The sequence below is a fragment of the Sarcophilus harrisii genome, chromosome 1, assembly GCF_902635505.1.
Source record: "Sarcophilus harrisii chromosome 1, mSarHar1.11, whole genome shotgun sequence".
NCBI lineage: Eukaryota > Metazoa > Chordata > Mammalia > Dasyuromorphia > Dasyuridae > Sarcophilus > Sarcophilus harrisii.
In genome coordinates, this window is record NC_045426.1 from 659149305 (window position 1) to 659171058 (window position 21754).

Consider the following 21754-nt stretch of genomic DNA (forward strand, 5'->3'; position numbering starts at 1 on the left):
AAGTCACCAGGGGGCAGGAGTGAACCAGAGCCTTTCTCAGGAGAGGATGTCCCGGGGGCTCTGGACTCACAGGTGCAGCAGCTGCGGATGCTTGGAGTCCCATCTGGAGGAGCAGGTGGGAAAGCTGGGGTGTGAGTTGCAATAAGGCTCAGGAATCCTGGAGAGGTGTGGGAGACCAGCCAAAATAGGCTTCCTGCCTTGTGCCACCCTCACCTAGGGGCCCAAGAAATGCGGCTGGATTTGAATAGGGATGGGGATGGATGGAGGATTGTTGGTTGATAATTTGAGCACATTTAAAAGGGTCTGAACTCCTACCCTCTGTTGGATGGGGAACCCAAACCCTATAAGTATTCTGGCTGGTTTTAATGGGAAGGTAGCCTCAGGAGGGCTGTTCCTGGAACAGAAAAGCACTATTAACAACTGAGAGCTCTCTCTTTAAAGGAGGGAGTCAATGAGTGAAGATGAGAGAAAATTGCATGTTAGGGCGTATGCAGTGAAAATAGTAGTTGGTGGAGTTTAGGGAGAATGTGGTAAGAGGAGCGGTGATGGGAGCTTAGGGTGTGAGACTGAGATCTCTGGATCTCAGGTCTGGGGCTCAGGTGATGAGGGGTGGGGCATGATGCCTCATGGGGAGGGATCAGTTCTGGGTTGGGAGAAGCACAGATATAGTAATAGTAACAAGAGGTCCCATTTTATATTACCTTACAGTTTACAAAGCACTTTCTTCACTACCCTTAGAAATAAATAGCATAGACATTTTTACTACCCCCATTTTTCAATAAATATTTGCACTAGAATTTGATCCCAAGTCTTCCAAAACTTTCTACTCTTTCAATAGATGTCTCCTGATGTCAGAAAGGAGTTCATTTTGAAGTGGAAGACTGTGACCCAGAAAAAGTTTTTTCTTTGTGGGGAGCAGGATCAAGTAGAGATGATGCCCATTTTTAATGCTGGCCAAGGAAGCTGGGTTGGGAGTTGATCAGTGAGTAGGGATGTAGGTGTGTCCTTCAGGGGAAGGTGTGTCCTTGGTGAGCAGACTTGGGGGTGGCTGCGTAGGTTGGTGACACAGCATGGGGAGTAGAAGGGGTTATAGCCTGGGGTTTGCAGTCCCCATGTTCAGTGCCTAAGTGACTGCTGGGTGGAGCAGACAGCTTCCTAGAACACCTTCTGACATCTTTAAAACCCAGTGTGTCTGTTCTCCCGTGGCAGAAGGGGTTGCAAGCAGGAGTTTGGTGTGTTGCTGAAGAAAGAGGGGTGAGTAGGGGGAACTGTCAGAAACTAGTCAGCATGGCTGGAGGGTAGAGATGGAGGCTAAGTCTGAGAAAGAAAGTGGCTGTATGTGTGGAGAGACAGGTCCAAGGCTTCCTTTCAAATAGTTTTCCCGTCTTCCAGCTTACAAACACACACAGATACACACACGCCTCTATCCCTTAGCTTGCTTTCTCTTCTTGACTTAATGTCTCATCTCCAGTCCACTAGAGATTATCCCTCAGAAGGCTGCTTCTGTAAAATCCTTTGGTGATGAGAGGAAAAGGGATGGTGGGAGGAAGAGAGGGTGAGAGGATAAAAAGAGGAGAAATAAGGAAAGAGAGAACTCTGTCTTGCTATGACATGTAATCTGAGAGATCTCAGTGAACCCAGGTATCACTTGTAATCAGAGAGATCTCACAGGGCTCAAATGTCCCTCCCAGAATCAGCTATATCTCTCCTGCAGGCCCCCTTGGCAATGTAGGTGGCCCAGACCGAGGCAAGCTGCAGGTGTCTTGTGTTAGAAGTAGTTATCTGGTGGCTGCTCCAGGGATAAGACCTGAGAGTCGAATGTGTAAGTGGATAGGAATGGGGGAGAGGGATAAGCAAAGGTTACCCTCATTGAGGAGCATTTAGTCCCCTGTTCTGTGGAGAAGAGGTGACTCTCTGTGACATTCATGTAGCTAGGGCTTGGCCTGATCAGTTGATTGGTTTCAGAGAGTGAGATTTTTCCAAGTCTCTTGGGGTTTAGCCCAGACATTAATTATTAAAACCTGGTTTTAATAGCCAGCAGTTAATCCAGATAGGTCAGAGTACAACATGGTGTCCCATTCACCATGGTGGCCTTCAGAGAAGCTTGATAACTAGGGTCTGTTCATTTCCTGGATAATAATAATTGTGCCCTTCTATAGTACATTAAGGTTTAGAAGTACTTCCCTCAGAAAAACTTTGTGAGATGGGCAATATGAGATTCTCTGTTTTATATAGAAGGAAAGTGAGGCTCAGGGCTGTATGTGTCAGAGTATATGCCTGACTTGAACTAGACTGAGAGGCAGAGTGTTGTGTTATTTAGATGCTGGACTTGGGAGTCAAGAAGCCCTGGGTTCAAATTCTGACTTTTAACTGTGTGATACTGGCCAAATCAATTAATTTCTCTGTGCCTCAGTTTCTTCTACTATAAAAGTATTAGACTTGATTGCCTCTAAGGTCCCTTATATCTATGTTTCTATGTCTCCTGATTTCAAAGTTTGCATTTTTTTTTATTATATGACACCGCTCCTTGGTAAATTCTGCAGCCTAGCACTGGTCAGAGTGGACAGCCCCCTAGAAGTTCTGAGATAATCCTCCACTTGTTTGTAGCCACCTCGTTTTGTTATCTCTTGGAAAAAAGTCCATGGGTTAAAGGGGAAACAATTGGAAGAGTTTCCACTGTGGGTTGCCAATGTACTTTTTTTTTTTTAAACATACAGAGGTTCTTTGGGGATTCTAGACAGCAGAACCTATTCCTCTGGGCCATGGGATTTCATCCAGCTTTGGATGGGGGAGAATTGTGTCAGGGCTGGTGGTAATACCAATCACCACCCTCCTTCCTCTATCCATACTATTTGGGAGAATAAGATTTGGTTCTGGCTGGTGCCTTAGCTTATTCTCAAGGCATATTACCTGTCTTTCTGTTATAATACAACCATTTTCTAAGTATCTGCTGTGTGTAAGGTACTGGGAAGATACAAGGTTTAGATATGACATGAACTTGGTTCCTATCCTCAAGTGGCTTACAATCTAGTAGTATAGTAAATTTAGATTAGGATAAGATCCTAGAGTTCATCTAGCCTAATTCCTCATTGAATATAGATGAGGTAGGTAAGGTCCAGAGAGGTTTAATGACTTCCACAGGGTCATATAGATAGTATCTGAAGCAGGATTTTGAACTCAGATTCTCTGACTCCAGGGCCAGTGCTCTTTTCACTGTGCCACAAAATAAGATGAAGTCTTAGGGAAAAAACCTTATCAACCTCTGTAGATGAATGGAGGCTTCCTAGAGAAGGTAACATTTAAACTGGGCTTTAAATGAAGAGTAGAAATTTAGCAGAAAAAGAGAGAAAGAAGTAGAGGAGATTCCAGGCTTAGGGAACAGGGTAAAGGACGACTGGAATGACGGAATAAATGTCTGTTAAATGACTTAAAAGCATAGAGGAATGAGAGGGCAGGACAATTTTATTTAATTTATTTATTTTTTTATTTAATAGCCTTTTATTTACAGGATATATACATGGGTAACTTTACAGCATTAACAATTGCCAAACCTCTTGTTCCAATTTTTCACCTCTTACCCCCCCACCCCCTCCCCTAAATGGCAGGATGACCAGTAGATGTTAAATATATTAAAATATAACTTAGATACACAATAAGTATACATGACCAAAACATTATTTTGCTGTACAAAAAGAATCAGACTCTGAATTATTGTACAATTAGCTTGTGAAGGAAATCAAAAATGCATGTGTGCATAAATATAGGGATTGGGAATTCAATGTAATGGTTTTTAGTCATCTCCCAGAGTTCTTTCTCTGGGTATAGCTAGTTCAGTTCATTACTGCTCCATTAGAAATGATTTGGTTGATCTCGTTGCTGAGGATGGCCTGATCCATCAGAACTGGTCATCATCTAGTATTGTTGTTGAAGTATATAATGATCTCCTGGTCTGGGCAGGACAATTTTAGAGAGAGAAGGTAATCTAATTTGTTTCCAGGGCAGAATATATAGAGGAGAATCTATTCATTTGTCTAACTCAATGTGTACAAAGAGTTTCTTATACGCTCAACCTTGTGCAGATGCATTTTGTGTTCTAAGCTGTCTTCTAGTTTTGACACCCTCTATTCCAAGGAACTTTCTACCTCTTATTCTATTTCTCAAGGGTCCTATTCCATGTTGTAATGTGCATGTTACCTTTTGTTTTCCATAATCTTAAAAGTGAAGCTGGTTGGGGAGACTAGACACAATGACCAAAAAATGTCTACTTACTTAAGGCACCATATACTAATCGTCCAGGGACGTGATAATTGAAGATTGTGTTCACAAGATCAGATCCCCATGGAATCTAGCCATGGAAGATTTCCTGGAATAAAAGGTACTTGTATATAATCTTAAAAGACTAATCCTTCAAATGGACCATTCTTCCAGGGGAGATGATAATTTCTCTTGACTTCCAGACTCTCTATTCTTCTCCACATAGTACTGAATTTCCTTGAATATTCCAAAAACTCAGATATGACTATGATTTTTCTCTCCCAAAGAATCTTCAGTGTCTCCTATTGCTTTTAGCATCAATTACAGACTCCTTTATTTGATATTTAAGGCCCTACATAATCTTTCCAGGTTTATTTTACATAATTACTCCTCATATTCTTTGTTTTCCAGCCAATTGGGCCCATTTGTCATTCCATTTCCCATCTCCATGTCCTTCTATAGGCTGTCCCTTGTTGGAATACACGGGAGCCACCTGACAGTGGCTGCTGGAGATCCAACCCAGACCTGCAGAATGGATCTCCTTGTGGAGAGGATGATACAAAGAGACTGAGAGGCAGTTGCTGCTCTCTGATCTCTCTTGTTGAGAGGCCGTTGCATTGTCTGACCTCTCTCCTCTTCCCTCTACCTCCAATTTATCTCATTCCCAATCTGCAACACCTGTGTCAGCAAAGGCTGCCCTGCAACTCCTTCAGATGCTATGATCCACAGCTGTGGAGGCTCTCAGAGAATTGACCTGCCCCTTAACAGTCCCTCATGTATGGAATGCACGCCTTTCTCCACTTTGTCTCATTTTAGAATTCCAAATCCCTTCCCAGACTCATTTGCAGCCTTTCTTGTTTCCCCAAAATTCCCTCTCCAAAAAATTGCATTGTATAAAATTTGCATATACTTTGTACTTGCTTATTTGTGCTGTTGCTGCTCTAGAGAATGCAAGCAATTTGAAGGCAAGGAGTGTTTCATTTTTAATCTTTTTATCCCTAGCATGTTCCTTTCCCACAACAGGTACCTAATGTTTATTGAGTCTGGAGGTTGGATGGATGTCATTAGAGGCTCTTTTCCATTGCATGTTGATTCTGTGATTGACTACCTCTCATGGGCCATACTAAACCTTGGGACATAGATTCTGCCTTGCTATTTACAGTTTTGTTGGAAGATGAGAGAGGGCACTTAACAAGTATATGTAGGAGAAAGAAAGTCATACTTGAAATCTAAACACCCATTTTAAATACTCACTCTTAATATTCAACTCTTCTACTTAAAGTTAGAATTATCCTAACTGAAGTACTTCCCTTTTTAACTCTCATATTCCTCATCTGTAAAATGGGACTGACTGATAGTACTCATATAAAGTAAGGAATGCAAAGCAGTTTGTAAACCAAAGCAAAAGTGAATTATTACTATTCTTGTTTTCCAAAATTTAAGCAGCAAGGCAAACAGTGATTGCTGAAAGGATTCAGGGAGAAAAGAGATCGTGGTGGGCTTGGATTGGCAATTATTTATTCAATCATAGAATGCTAGATTTGTAGTCAGAGAGAGTTGAGTTCAAATCCAGCCTCAAACACCTATCAGTTGTGGTGACCCTGGCAAGTCACTTAACCTTTATCCGTCTATATATGAGCCCAATGAACTTAATAATACTGTCTACTTCCTGGAGTTTCCATGAGGAACAAATGAGTTAATATTTGTAAAGTATTTTGCAAATGTTGAAAGTACCATATAAATTTCAGTTATTACTTCTGACTAGTATTAATCACCAACATTTCCGTATGCAAAAAAGGACAATAACAACAAAAAGAATTGTATATGAAATGGAATTTCTGTTCCATATAATTAGCAACTATGTATTAAATATTGTTATTGAGTATTATTAATCACCAACATTTCAGTAAAAGAACAATAACAACAAAAAGAATTATATGTGAAATGGAACTTCTGTTCCATATGATTAACAACTCTTTATTAAATGGCCATAGGCAAAAAGCACTGTGCTGGGTTCTGGGCAAGATACAAAGTTTAGGTAAGACACAGTGCTTACCTTTATGGCATTTACATTTTAGTTAGACAGAACACATATCAATTGGGGCATTATTGGGATTTCCTAGAGTAACTAGATGATATGTTGGGCCTTGAAGGATGGAGAAAATTCAGATTGTGGAGATATAAGTGAAAGTATTTTTAAAGTTAGGGGCAAAGGCACTGTGAAAACATAAGCTTGAGGACAACCAGAAATGGCTTTTCATCTTGTATTCCTGATGCCTTGTACATAGTAGGTACTTAAGTATTTTTTGTTTTTGTATTGGACTGAATGGCCTTGTCATGAGAATATTCAATATGTCTGGGGGAGAACCAGAGCAGATTGGAGCAGAGAGGATTTACAGTGAGGCTGGGGCCTTAAATTCAGCAAAGGTCATAGTATCTTAGGTTTGGAGCAGAAAGGAATTTCAGAAGTCATCTAGCTCCCCACATCCCTATTTTAAAGATGAAAAAACCAAGACCCAAAGTGTGAAAAAACACACAAAGTTGTGTGTGTGTGTGTGGGTTATGTGTAGCTTGCCCAAGGAGACTCAAGTGAAAAAATTATCATTCAAATCCAGGTCCTTTAACTACAAATCCACAGTTTTTTGGTTTTTTTTTTTTTTTGTTTGTTTGTTTTTGTTCTTTGCAACCCCCTCACTAACTCCTACTAAATAAGACATATGTGGCTCTGTGTCAGGGAACACAGGGATGCTCAAAATTCCTATTCCTTTACCTGTCTGCATGGCCCCAAACACCTTGTATAACTGGTGTTCCTACAAGCTAGGGGAGCTGACCTGCCAGACCAGATGAATCTGCCTGGGTGTTGCCCTGCATCCCTACGAAGGCTGGGTAGTTTTATCATGTCCCAGCATGCAGAATGGGCTGATAGCATCTGACTCTGGCACAGGCCTGGGGAAGAAGGGGGTGCTGTTGGCTAGGGGCCACATGGCCCCACCTAGTTTTCCCTCAGGACCTGGTTGTTCTGGTCCCATTCCCGAGCTAGGCCAAATGGCTTTCAATTTGGCAACTTTTTCTACAGTGAAGATCTTGGTTTGGAAGTGTGGTAGGGATGGCTTGGCCCTTTTGTAACCAGTTAATCTTGCCAGGTACCTAGCTTAATGGAGTGAAAAGAGCAAGGCTCTGGAGTACTTGATATATTCCAAGGAACTGAAATTCTCACCTTAGATTCTGGCTGTCTAGCTACAATACCTGGTGAACCTGGCTCTTGTATTTCTCGTATTTCTAGCCTGCTCACTACCTAAATTGCTAAATGATAAGAGTTTAATAATTCTAATAGAAGGAGACAAAACAAAAGGGAACTGAAAAGGCTGATATGATAAAGAGGGAAGGTGGCTAGTGAAGAAATAGAATGAAGTCTGTGAAACTGATGGAGTAAAAAATGACAGCTTAATTTCAATATATTTGGTTTCCTTTGTAAACCTCGATATTTTACTTTATGCATATAAAAGCAGCACTTTGGGAAGGCTCCCATAGGCTTTAAAAGACTGCCCAAAGGATTCCTAAAACTAAAACGATTAAGAAGCCTTGATTTAGAATCCAGTTCCTTAAACTGTGGTTTGTGACCTCATATGGAGTTTTGTAACTGAATGTGAGGGTTGCAAAATTATGATTTATTATCAATAAATGTTTTATTTGTATCTATCTTTCATATCTATATGCCCAGGATTATATAAAAATTTTTTGGGCAAAAAGTGGAAAAAGAAGTCCTGGTTTAGAGTGGCTCTCATGAGATGAGATGAAAGCATTTTGGTCTTCTTTCCCACCATACCAGTGTACATGATTACTTAGATACTCTCTTGGAGGGAGGAGGACAAGTTGTTGAAAAGAGAGGGTTTATGTAACTGTGTGATTTTAAGTTCCCGAAGAATACTTCTGGGTGATGTGAGGGGAGGGAAGCAGTATGATCTCATAAAAAACTCTGGGTTCGGGTCTTTATCTTAACTTTGCTACTTACTACTGTGTGATATGGGGGCAAATCATTTTCCATCTCGGAAACTTGTTTTTTCTCCTGTAAAATGAACATAATTCATGTGGGCAGGATGTAAAGAACTTCCTTATATTGTTGTGAGGAAAGCATTTTGTAAAATATTATCTGCTGTCATGCATAAGTGGGGAGGAAGGAAGAAGAAAGGAATAAGCATAAATAAAATGCCTACTGTGTGTTAAACACTAGAGTCTATCCACTTGACACCTAGGAGGCACTTAATAATAATTGAATTGAAAGTTCACACAGCCCAATTGCAGAAATGGAAGCCAAGTTTCTACATTCCCTTAGTAGGGAAGATTGATTTGATGATTTACTGGGGTTGGAAGAAGAATGGGAATGAAGGCCAGCTCCAATTATTTTCTGTACCCCGCTACGTAGAGGCTCATGGGAATTTAGGGGTGAGTGGGTGGCCCTATCCCTGGAAGCTCTATAACTGTCCAGATTTCTAACAAGAGGTGCTCATTTTTGGTTCACCTCTGCTTCTTGGACGGAGGGCTTTGTGACATTTTTGTGGGGCCTTGGAAGTAGTGAGTGATTTTTCTACCAGAGGCTAAGGTAAACCAAATCCAACTTGTTCTTCCAGAAGTTTGCCTGGACATAACCCGCTAAGCTACACCACTGACAACAAAGGGAACTGCTGTCTAGTTGATCACATGGGGAGGCACCTGCCAGGAATGTGTTTGCAGGAAGCAAGCAGAAGGCTTTAATCTTTTTATTTGCTTGGTCTATTAGTGGGAGATGAGTGGGCCGTTTGCTTTTGACTGGACTTAGTGAATTTGTTTCCTTATGAGTTTCCTAGAAGGACTAATTCTCAGAATTACAGTAGTGACCTGTTAGAAGTATCTTCAGACAGTTATCTAGTTCAATCTGTGTATATACAAAAATCCCCTTTAAAAAATTCTCAACCTTGCCGGGCTTGACATATCCCCCCAATAGACTTAGCTTCTTGAGTGCAGGAACTGTGACATATTTCATCCCAGTCTTCCCATTGATTAATATAGTTGCTTAAACACACCAAATTGAATAAATGTTCATTAAAGTGTCTACTATGTGCAGAGTGCAGTATATCAGGAGGTTTCCAGTGACAAACTCTGTGCTAAACTGTTGTGATTCATGGGAGAGCTGTTGGAATACACGGGAGCCACCTGACAGTAGCTGCTGGAGATCCAATCCTGACCTGCAGAATGGATCTCCTCTTGTGAGGGGATGGTACAAGGACACTGAGAGGAAGTTGCTGCTTTCTGACCTCTCTGGCTGAGAGGCCATTGTGTTGTCTGACCTCCCTCCTCTTCCCTCTGCCTCCAATTTATCTCATTCCAGTCTGCAACACCTGTGTCAGCAAAGGCTGCCCTACAACTCCTTCAGATGCTATGATCTACAGCTGTGGAAGCTCTCGGAGAATTGACCTGTCCCTTAACACTAAATTATGGGAATGCAGAGTGGAAATTGCACAATCCCAGTCTTCAGAGAGTTTTTCACAGGAGAGACAGGGGGATGTCCACAAACCGCTGTAAGATAAGGCCAGATGGCTCTAGGTCTGGGAAACAGAATTCTTTCTAACTAGGGATGGAACAATCAGGGTTTGCTCAGAGGGAGGTATAAAACTTTAAAGGGTGCTGACAGCACTTGTAATGGTTTTTTGTTTTGTTTTGAACAGGTAGAATAATGAATAACTAATTAAAACAGGAATAATTAATTACAGAATAATTAAAACAGGAAGCTACCAGATTGGTGGATATTAACCATATTCCAAATGAACTCTCCAGCTGGGTCCCATCTTTTTCCTCCTTCAGGAACAGTTTGATTGGCAGCAGCCTCTAAAGTGTTTACCTGAGTAGTATTCTGGGGTCTTTTGTCTATTTCTTCCACCTCCCAAAAGCAGTGTCTCAAGTCTCTTTTCTCATGAGGGTCTTGGTTTTTTTTTTTTTTTTTTTTTTTTTAATTTAATAGCCTTTTATTTACAGGATATATGCATGGGTAACTTTACAGCATTAACAATTGCCAAACCTCTTGTTCCAATTTTTTACCTCTTACCCCCCCACCCCCTCCCCTAGATGGCAGGATGATCAGTAGATATTAAATATATTAAAATATAAATTAGATGCACAATAAGTATACATGACCAAAACGTTATTTTGCTGTACAAAAAGAATCAGACTCTGAAATATTGTACAATTAGCTTGTGAAGGAAATGAAAAATGCAGGTGGGCATAAATATAGGGATTGGGAATTCAATGTAATGGTTTTTAGTCATCTCCCAGAGTTCTTTTTCTGGGCATAGCTGGTTCAGTCATGAGGGTCTTGTGATATTGAACAGGTATCCCCACATGCTCATCTGAAATTGTGTTAAAAACTGATCTGAGGGTACCTTTGGGAATGCTTGCATCAAAATACAGAAATAATTTGCTATGGCTCTGGTGGGGGAGGAGCAGTTGGCTAGCACTATCTAAGAATATCAGGCGTGGAGTCAGAAAGATTCAGCTTTCTAAATTCAAATCTGGTTTCAAATACTTACTTGCTGTGGGACCTTGAGCACGATACTTACCCCTGTTTGCCTTGATTCCTTTTCTATAAAATAAGCTGAAGAAAGGGATGGCAAACCACTCCAATATCTTTGATAAGAAAATCCCAAATGGGGTGACAAAGAATCAGTGACTGAAATGTCTCAGCAGCAACAACAGCTGTTTGGAAGAGAAGGTTTGGCCTTGGGAACCATCCCTCAGTGGAAATACACTTGTGCTGTATTTGACCCCTGTACCATAAATAGCCATAAGACTACTGATCTAGGATGTCCTGATGTCCTTATGGAAAACTCGAGTCTATTCTGGACCTTGGGCAGGTGGCCCACGGCACCAAAAAGGTATTAATCCAGGGCCAAAGCTTCAGAAGTGTGGCTACTAGATTGAACCCTTAGGTGTTGTAAATTCATGAGGGATGGCAGTGGAATTAAAGGGAAGAAACTCTCTAGTCTCTTTCTGCTTGTCTATTTTCTGATTCTGCAAAGAGAATTTCTCGTTCGTTGCTCTATTTTTTTTTTTTTTTTGAAACCAAAGATTTATTCTTTTTTTTGTTGCTCTATTTCCAAGAAGATGGATATTTAATAAAATGATATCTTATCACATCTCCATGGAGTACTCTCATCTGTTGTCTGGACTGGGGACACTCATGAATTAATGAGGTAGAAGATTCAGATTAGTATAAGGAAAAGAGCATTGGACTTGCAACTAGGAGATTTAGCTGCAGTAGACCACCCAGATAGTAATGTCAGAGTGGAAAGCTATCTCCCTCCTCTCTCTCTTGCACCATTCTGCCTTTCAGAGTATCTAAGGAAGAAATCATGGAAACCTCAGCTGCTTGGCCAAGAGTTAGGTCTCTAAATTGAGTAGAGCTGACAACTCTGTCCTATAGCCTAGAACTCTGGGGTAATGAACTGGTTCCTTGTCCATGGCTCCTATACATTTTTCTCCAAAGCTTCACTTTCTAGAATAACTTTTTGTCTGAATGTGTTTCCCAATTTTGACATGTCTTTATCTACCCTAAACGTGCCCCTTCTTACATTTATTCATCAATCAAATTAAAAGCCAGTTAATTAAGAGCCTTCTGTCTATAATCTCATTGGGAGAAATACATAGTCCTTATCATTAGAGAGTTCACAGCTTAGGAAGGGAGGATGATAGAAATATAGTTAACTTTCATTAGAAATATTGCATGATTTGTACACTGGAGAGGATTACATGAAGCTCTATGTGACCTGAGCTGGAAGATCTTTATTGATTGTATTTAGGGGAAGAGCAGATAAGGGAAGGCTTCTTGGAGGAGGTATTTGAATTGGATTTTAGGAATGAAGTAGGAATACAAAAGAAGGGGGAGAGCATTGTAAGCGTAGATAATACTATAACAAAGAGTATGGAGTCTAGAGAAAGTTGTGTTTAAGATGCAAAATTTGACTAGCTCCGGTGTACATTTGGGTCAGCTTGACAATGGATAGAGTTGTTGTTGTTGTTGTTTTTTTTTTTTAAAGGCCATTTTTAGCTTGTGATTCTGATTGTTTTTTTTTTTATTTATTTATTTTTTATTTAATAGCCTTTTATTTACAGGATATATACATGGGTAACTTTACAGCATTAACAATTGCCAAACCTCTTGTTCCAATTTTTCACCTCTTACCCTCCCCACCCCTCCCTAAATGGCAGGATGACCAGTAGATGTTAAATATATTAAAATATAACTTAGATACACAATAGTATACATGACCAAAACATTTTTGCTGTACAAAAGAATCAGACTCTAATTATTGTACAATTAGCTTGAAAGGAAATCAAAAATGCAGGTGTGTATAAAATATAGGGATTGGGAATTCAATGTAATGGTTTTAGTCATCTCCCAGAGTTCTTTTCTGGGTATAGCTAGTTCATTCATTACTGCTCCATTAGAAATGATTTGGTTGATCTTGTTGCTGAGGATGGCCTGATCCATCAGAACTGGTCATCATCTAGTATTGTTGAAGTATATAAGATCTCTGGTCCTGCCATTTCCTCAGCATCAGTTCGTTAAGTCTCTCCAGGGCCTTTCTGAAATCATCCTGTTGGTCATTTCTTACAGAACAGTAATATTCCTTATTCATATACACAATTTATTCAGCCATTCTCCAACCATGGACATCCATTCAGTTTCAGTTTCTAGCCACTACAAAAGGGCTGCCACAAACATTAGTACATACAGGTCCCTTTCCCTTCTTTATAATCTCTTTGGGATATAATCCCAGTAGTAACACTGCTGGATCAAAGGTATGCACAGTTTGATAACTTTTTGAGCATAGTTCCAAACTACTCTCCAAAATGGTTGGATTATTCACAACTCCACCAACAATGAATCAATGTCCCAGTTTTCCGCATCCCCCACAATCATCATTATTTTTCCTGTCATCTTACCAATCTGACGGTGTGTAGTGGTATCTTAGAGTTGTCTTAATTTGCATTTCTCTGATTAATAATGACTTGGAGCATCTTTTCATATGACTAGAAATAGTTTCAATTTCTTCATCTGAGAATTGTCTGTTCATATCCTTTGACCCAATGGATAGAGTTGTGGCCCTAGAGTCAGAAGACTCACTTTCTTGAGCTCAAATCTGGTTTCAGATACTTACTAGCTATGTGACCCTAGGCACGTCACTGAACTGTGCTTGCTTCATTTTACTCATCTGTATAATGAGTTGGAGAAGGAAATGGCAAACTACTCCAATATCTTTGCCAAGAAAACCCCAAATGGAGTCACAGAGATAACAAATGACTCAACAACAGTGTGTGTATAGTAATATAAGAGAAGGGTAAAAGAATAGTTGGTTGTGTCACATTGTGAAGGACTTGGAATACCAGATTAAATAATTTGAATTTAACTTGTGAAGAAATGGGAAACCATTACTTTTTCTTTTTTATTTTGACCATTAGCTGTTAAAATGTGCCAGATGTTTCTGTTTTAGGCTGTCGGCTAGGATTTCAAAGACCAGAAAGAAATGTTTTCCATGTAGCATCTTGGCTCAGCAATCTCCAGCTGAAATAACTCTGCTGACCATGGGAATAAATACTATTTGGGTGGAACGATTTTTCTTTTTTTTCTTTTTTTATCATAATACCCCATTTGAGGCAGTGGGGACTAGTGCATAGAGAGCAGATCCTAGAGCCTTGTTCAAATCCTGCCTTCTACATATATAAAATAGGATGATACTAGGTAAATACTTTACCTCTCAATGCTAGAAGAATCTCTTTAAGACTATAGATTATTTTAAGGTGTGGACCTATGTGGGTAAAATGAATTTCTCCATCTGGGAGTTCCCTATCCCAAAACATCAGAGGTCTAATCCCTCTCATTAATACAATGTTTAATTGTTATGGGAGAGTTCTTTCTTCCTAACAACCTTGTGAAAGCAGTGCAAATATTTTTTCTTTCTTTTTTCTTTCTTTCTTTCTTTCTTTCTTTCTTTCTTTCTTTCTTTCTTTCTTTCTTTCTTTCTTTCTTTCTTTCTTTCTTTCTTTCTTTCTTTCTTTCTTTCTTTCTTTCTTCTTCTTCTTCTTCTTCTTTTTTTTTTTTTTACTAAAGCTTTTTATTTTCAAAACATATTCATGGATAACTTTTCAACATTGACCCTTGCAAAACCTTGTGCTTCAAATTTCCCTCCCTTCCCCTCACTCCCTCCTCTAGATGGCAAATAATTCAATATATGTTAAATCCAATATATGTGTTCGTATTTATATAATTATCTTGCTGCATAAGACAAATCAGATCAAAAGGGGGAAAAATGAGAAAGAAAACTTACGGATCCTTTCTCAGAATAATATTTTTAAATTTCTAACATAAAACACATAATATAACCTAGAAGTTATACAGGACACCAAAGACCATTACATGTAAAGATTTTTTTTTCTTATTCAAATTCATGGACTCTTTGAAATCTATACACATAATCCTTGGGAGTCCAAGTTTAAAACCTTCACTCGTGCCCGGTCTCATGATTTTTTGAGTCCACCCAAGTGGACTGATATGTTTAAGATTTCATAAATGTTAGTGACTATGTTGGGGAGACACAAAGTGTAATAAGGCTCAGAAAACAGAGCACAATTGAAGTAGAGACCTGGAGATGGTCCTAGGACATTGGCTTTATGTTTTTCACTTTATCTCCTGAATATGTAATCCAGTGCATTTCTTTGTAACATAATGATTACTTCATAAGTACTGGAAAATTGATCCGCTCAGTCAAGGTAGGAGGTTAATTACTAGAAAACTGGCCATGAAATGACATATTTTGGGGTCCATGACAATTCAGGGATTATGGAAGAAGCAACCAGATGAAAGGACTCACCCATGAGAAGCAGTGACGTATTCAATCATGTTTACTAGTAGTATTCTGACTTGTCTGGGTGAAGCATATATGGAATCTTAGACTATTAAAGTTGAGAGAAGCCTTAAATATCCAGTTGTCTAAGAACCCCTTTTTTCTACTAAGAGGGAATGAAGACTCATAGAGTAGAAATGATTTACTTAATATTATACAGAAATTTAGTGGTGGAGTCATAATTAGAACTGGGGTCTCTTGACTTGTAGATCAATACTCTTCTCTGTTTTGTAACTTTCCTTGATGGAGAAGTTGAGACAGAGAAATTCATGCATGAGCCATCACACAAATCTTCTACTCTCCTAAAGCAGGAAGGTTCTCTTCTTTTCACTTGCTTACTGGTAATGCAATCTTCTTTTTAAGTAGTATTTTATTTTTTCCAATTACATGTAAAGACAAATTTTTACATTCATGTAAAAATTGGTTTTATATATATATATATATATATATATATATATATATATATATATATATGTGTGTGTGTGTGTGTGTGTGTGTGTGTATAATCATGTAAAACACAGTTCTCTATTAGTCATATTGTAAAAAAACACAAAAGAAAAAAAACATGAAAAAATAAAGAAAATGAAAATAGTATCTTTAGTCTGCATTCAGACTCCATCAGTTCTCTCTGGATATGGATAACATATCCAGTTTTTTGCAATTGTCTTAGATCATTGTAATTGCTGAGTAGAAAGAAGTCTGTCATAGTTGATCATTACAAAATGTTGCTGTTACTTGTTCTCCTGGTTTTGCTCATTTCACTCAGCACTGATTTATGTCTTTTCAGGTTTTCTGAAATCTGTTTGCTCATCATTTCTTATAGCATAATAGTATTCCATCATAATCATACATCATAACTTGTTCAGTCGTTTCCCAATTGATGAGCATCCCCCTTCATTTTAAAATTTGTCACTACAGAAAGAGCTATGATAGAGATTTTGTACATGTGGGACCTTGTTCCATTTTTTATAAAGGTAGCAGCAATCTTGAGGTAATAGGTTCTATCCCTGACAATGCGCTAATAGCATTAGGTTCGTTACTTTCAGATCAGAGAGGCAAAGGGGACCCAGAAGATAGTGTACTAGGTCTGGAGTCAGGAAGTCCTATGTTCAAATTCAATCTTAGATACTTTTTTTTTTTTTTTTTTTTTTTTTTTTAGTTTAATTTAATAGCCTTTTATTTACAGGATATACACATGGGTAACTTTACAGCATTAACAATTGCCAAACCTCTTGTTCCAATTTTTCACCTCTTACCCCCCCACCCCCTCCCCTAAATGGCAGGATGACCAGTAGATGTTAAATATATTAAAATATAACTTAGATACATAATAAGTATACATGACGAAAACATTATTTTGCTGTACAAAAAGAATCAGACTCTGAATTATTGTACAATTAGCTTGTGAAGGAAATCAAAAATGCAGGTGTGCATAAATATAGGGATTGAGGAATTCAATGTAATGGTTTTAGTCATCTCCAGAGTTCTTTTCTAGGTATAGCTGAGTTCAGTTCATTACTGCTCCATTAGAAATGATTTGGTTGATCTTGTTGCTGAGGATGGCCTGATCCATCAGAACTGGTCATCATCTAGTATTGTTGTTGAAGTATATAATGATCTCCTGGTCCTGCTCATTTCACTCAGCATCAGTTGTTATGAGTCTCTCAGGCCTTTCTGAAATCATCCTGTTGGTCATTTCTTACCAGAACAGTAATATTCCATAATTTTCATATACCACAATTTATTCAGCCATTCTCAACTGATGGACATCCATTCAGTTTCCAGTTTCTAGCCACTACAAAAGGGCTGCCACAAACATTCGTACACATACAGGTCCCTTTCCCTTCTTTATAATCTCTTTGGGATATAATCCCAGTAGTAACACTGCTGGATCAAAGGGTATGCACAGTTTGATAACTTTTTGAGCATAGTTCCAAACTACTCAATCTTAGATACTTAACAGATATATGTGGTCCTAGACAAAGTCAATTAGCTTTTAATCATCTATTTCCTCAAAAGTAAAATAAGGTTACTAATAGCACTTAGCTCCTGGTTATTGTGAAACTCAAATGAGAAAAACACTTGGCACATTTCCTAGGACATAGTAATTGCTTAATAAATGCCCATTTCCATTATAAGAATGTATTATTTTTGTTTGTGTGCACAAAAGCATGCTTGCAGTTAGGTGTGAATGTTAAATGGCACCTGTTTAAGACTGTACCCAGAGTGCATAGTGAGTGGCATAAGTGAGAAAATTCCTCTCTTATGGACTCCTCTGGCTTAATGAAAACAAATCTCTTTTGCTATACTATCACCTCTGGCTTTCAGGTCTTAACCGTTATTTGAAAGGTTTTCCCATGCTTGTTCACTAAGTTACCTTTTTTTCTTCATTTAGGGCTGTCTATCACGAGGATTAATTACCAGGACACAGATCAATGAATGCTCAGTTGTTGAGTTTAGGTTCTGACCTTGGCCTGTAGGAGAGGGTACTGACTTCTTTGTCGTGATGATACCTTGAAGTCCACCCTCTCATATTTGATTCTTTGATCAATGGCCTTTTCTAGGCCCCTCAGTGGAAGACAAACTGAGAACTTGGAAGGAGAAATGATAAATGTTGTAATCGAAAAGAATATGAAAGAAGTAGAAAGAAAGAATCATTGATTCTCAGAGCTAGAAGGGAGCCTCAGAAGTCAGTTTGTTAGTGTGGTATTTAAGAAGGGAAAAGTACATTGGTTCTGAAGTCAAAGAACCTGAGTTCAAAGCCCACAACTATTCCTGGTCTCTTTTGGATCTTGGTCCAGCAACTTGTTATCCTTGAGACTTAATTTCTTCGATTGTAAAATGAGAAATTTGGCTTCTAAATGGCCTTTGAAGTCCTTTCCAGTTCTAGATGCATGGTCCTCTGAGTCAAATCCACATCTCCACCTGAAATGTCTCCTCTGCAACCCAACCGACAAATCGTTTAGTCTTTGCAAAGATAAAATTGAAACAATCTCTGTCTTTAAGGGCCTTACATTTTTAGGGGGAAAGCATACACATATATAAGTACTTATATAAGTATCTACAAAACGTACAAGGTAGGTTATTTGAAAGACCTATAGAAGAAGTGACTGAAGGCAATGGGGAAGATGATAATTTTATTTACCTGGAAGAAGAATTGGATAAGTTCATTTTGGCCTCAAGGCTATATTAGAAACAAGAGATGACTATTCCAAAGAGATTAATTTTTAATACAAAAACAAAAATAACCTTGATAAGTGGAGCCATCTACATGACTAAGGAGTTGTTTCTTTAGGAAATGGGCTCCCCACTAAAAATCTTAAAGTGATGTCTGGTTAAGCATTTGCTGGATAAGAATGTAGAGAGGATATTTGGGTCAGACTAGATAACCTCTGAGGCTGATATTATTTGAAGACTTCCAGGTTCAGGGGACTTACCACCTTAGAGAAGCCAGTCTGTTTGACTTCTGGGTAGCTCAAATTCATAGGAAATTTCATTCTTCATTACAAATTGGGTTGAAATTGGCCTTCTTAGCAACATACACTCCCATCTGGGGCCAAGTTTAATGATCTTAACAGCCCTTCAGATATTTATCTATGTTTGCCCAGGAGCCCTATACTTAGGAGTTGCTTATATAATATTCTTTGCAATGATGTAGAGAAAGTGATCAGTTTCCCCCCAAAATATTTTCTTCTTCAGGCCCAGTATCTTCACGGAACCTTTGACCAGTTTTGATGGAACATGCTATCCTTATTCTGGCTGCTCCCCTTTGAATGTTTACTAGCTCAACCTACTGAAAATGTGGTTCCCAGAACTGATCACAAAACTCTGATTCATTGTTTTATTGACACCATTAAGTTGGGTCCTGAAATATTGTCTCATTAACTCTTTAATTCATTAATTTGTCCAACTTGAATCTCATGCATGAGTAATCTGGAAATAGTTTCTGTCACTCTACAGTGGTATTCTCTCCCTTCTTTTATTTATTTATTTATTTATTTATTTATTTAATAGCCTTTTATTTACAGGATATATACATGGGTAACTTTACAGCATTAACAATTGCCAAACCTCTTGTTCCAATTTTTCACCTCTTACCCCCCCACCCCCTCCCCTAGATGGCAGGATGACCAGTAGATGTTAAATATATTAAAATATAACTTAGATACACAATAAGTATACATGACCAAAACGTTATTTTGCTGTACAAAAAGAATCAGACTCTGAAATCTTGTACAATTAGCTTGTGAAGGAAATCAAAAATGCAGGTGTGCATAAATATAGGGATTGTCTCCCTTCTTCTTGAAGTGAAAACTTCATGGTATCCTGCTTAACAATGAAATTAAAGACTCACATTTTGCATGGCTGTGGAGTCTCCAGCAGCTGAAACTGGGAAGGGCAGGTCCCAGAGCAGTGGCTTGATGGAAAAACTCCCAGAGCCTGCTTTATTAATGAATCACTGTTGAACCCCATAATATAAAAGCCAATGGTGCTGGGGTTCTTTTTAAAAATAGTATTTTATTTTTCCAAATACATGCAAAGATGGTTTTCAGTATTCACTTTTGCAAAATCTTATGTTCCAAATTTTTCTCTCTCCTCTCTTCTTTTGCCCAAGATAGTAAGCAATGCAGTATAGATTAAGCATATGCAATTATTCTAAACAAATTTCCATATTTGTCATGATAATAAGAGAAGTCAGATCAAAAGGGGAAAAAACACAAGAAAAACAAACAAACAACAACAGTAAAAAAAGTGAAAATACTATGCTTTGATTCATATTCAGTTTCCATAATTCTCTCTCTGGATGCAGAAAGTACTTTCCATCCCAAGTCCATTGAAATTATCTTGAATCACTGCATTGTTGAGAAGTGTCAAGTTCATCACAGTTGATCACTACATAATCTTGTTGCTGTGTACAATGTTCTCTTGGTTCTCATTATTTCACTTAGGTCTTAGGGTTCTTTACAGAAACAAGACGAAGAATGCAGGTATTCTTTACTACAACATGTCGTTCTTTGAACACAGTATCCTCAGGGAGGGGTGAGAAGAATTGGATTGATTAACTTCAATTTATTCAAGAGATCAAAGCATCTTCTTTCAGGATGAATAAATCAGGACCCTGGAGAAAACTTCTAGTAATGCAGAGGTCAAATTATTGCTGACCAGACCTAATAAATTAGAGTGTGAGTCAGGTAGAGTTTTGTGTAAGACATGAAGACTTGAAGCTTTTGAGAATGCTATGTGAGTGTAGAGAAAGAGTCCTAGTCTTGGAAGTCTAGAGTCTTAACTCTAAGTTATCAGCTTTTGAATATTTCATATAATCTTACTTTTATAATGGGCAGAATGGATATAATATTATTTGCAGTTGAGGTAGGCACCTCACAGGGGTATTGTGAAAAAAGTTCTTTGTAAACTACTAATCCCTACCTATGTGTGAGATTTTTGTTGAGATAATTTCAAAAAGCACAGGGTACTAATTCTTATAGTTATCAAAATAAAAAAAGGAAAGAACCAGATTCACAGACTCTAGATTAAGAACTCCTAGATGGGTGGGAGATCTTGGTAGATCTAGAGCACTGGTTCTCAAATTTATTCTCAATATCTCATTATAAAATTATTGAGTATTTGTCCTAAGAGTTTTTGTTTATGTGGGTTATATTTATAGATATTTATCATATTAGAAATGAAAAACTAATTTTGAATTTATAGACCTTGGAAAGGATTTTAGGAAACCCCCAGAATTCTCTGAACCATACTTTGAGAACTACTGACCTACAGCACTGAACTGAATTTTAAATTTTTTCATCTGGTCCTGGTTCATTCTATTCATCAATGTCAGGAACTAAGGATGTGGAAACTTCCTTGAAACTATAGTCTTTTTTTTTTTTCCTGAGAAAATTGGGGTTAAGTGATTTGCCCAGGGTCACACTGCTGGGAAGTGTTAATAAAATGAAGTCTTATAGAAGCAATTAGAGGTTAGGTGACTTGCCCAAGATCAATTAAACAAAATGTGAAGCATAACAAGGCAGTACAATATAATAATGAGGACACTGAAACCCTTCCCATCTCTAGATGTATGATTCCATGCTTCTGTGGGGATCAGGGAATAGTTTCAGTCAATTAATAAGCATGTAAAAAGTACCTACCATGTGCCAGACACTGTCAGATGCAAAACAAGGAATGAAATGATCCCTTCAAGTGGTGTTTATAGTACATAAAATTAGGAACCAATCTAGTCCAACTTTTACATTGTGCAGGTGAGGAAACTGAGGTTGAAAGAGGTCAAAAATGACTTTCCAAAGTCATATGTCTAATAAATGAGAATTTGAACTTTGAGTTCTGATCATACAGTTAGTACCCTTACCATTACACCAAGTGTATCTATGGGGCTCTAATGTAAAAGCATTGAGATCAGTTCTCTTCCCATTTCCTGGGTTTAAGAAAAAATGTTAATTGACTTCTACAAGATAAAAAATATTCAAGTTTGAAGAATATCTTATATACAGCTGGTCCGCACAGAATTCCTGCAAGGGATGTATTCCTAGTATTATTTCCCTATTTTCCAG

At 38.3% G+C, this 21754-nt stretch overlaps 1 protein-coding gene across 1 annotated transcript in view; it reads left to right on the top strand.

Moving 5' to 3' along the window:
- The first annotated feature begins 1062 nt into the window (after nt 1-1062).
- LOC100929206 (cytochrome P450 4F22) overlaps nt 1063-21754 on the top strand; it is a 52203-nt gene continuing 31511 nt past the window's right edge. Inside the window, exon 1 of the mRNA XM_031947939.1 lies at nt 1063-1254. The gene's annotated coding sequence lies outside the window, so the exon portion shown is untranslated. The remainder of the gene's footprint in view (nt 1255-21754) is intronic.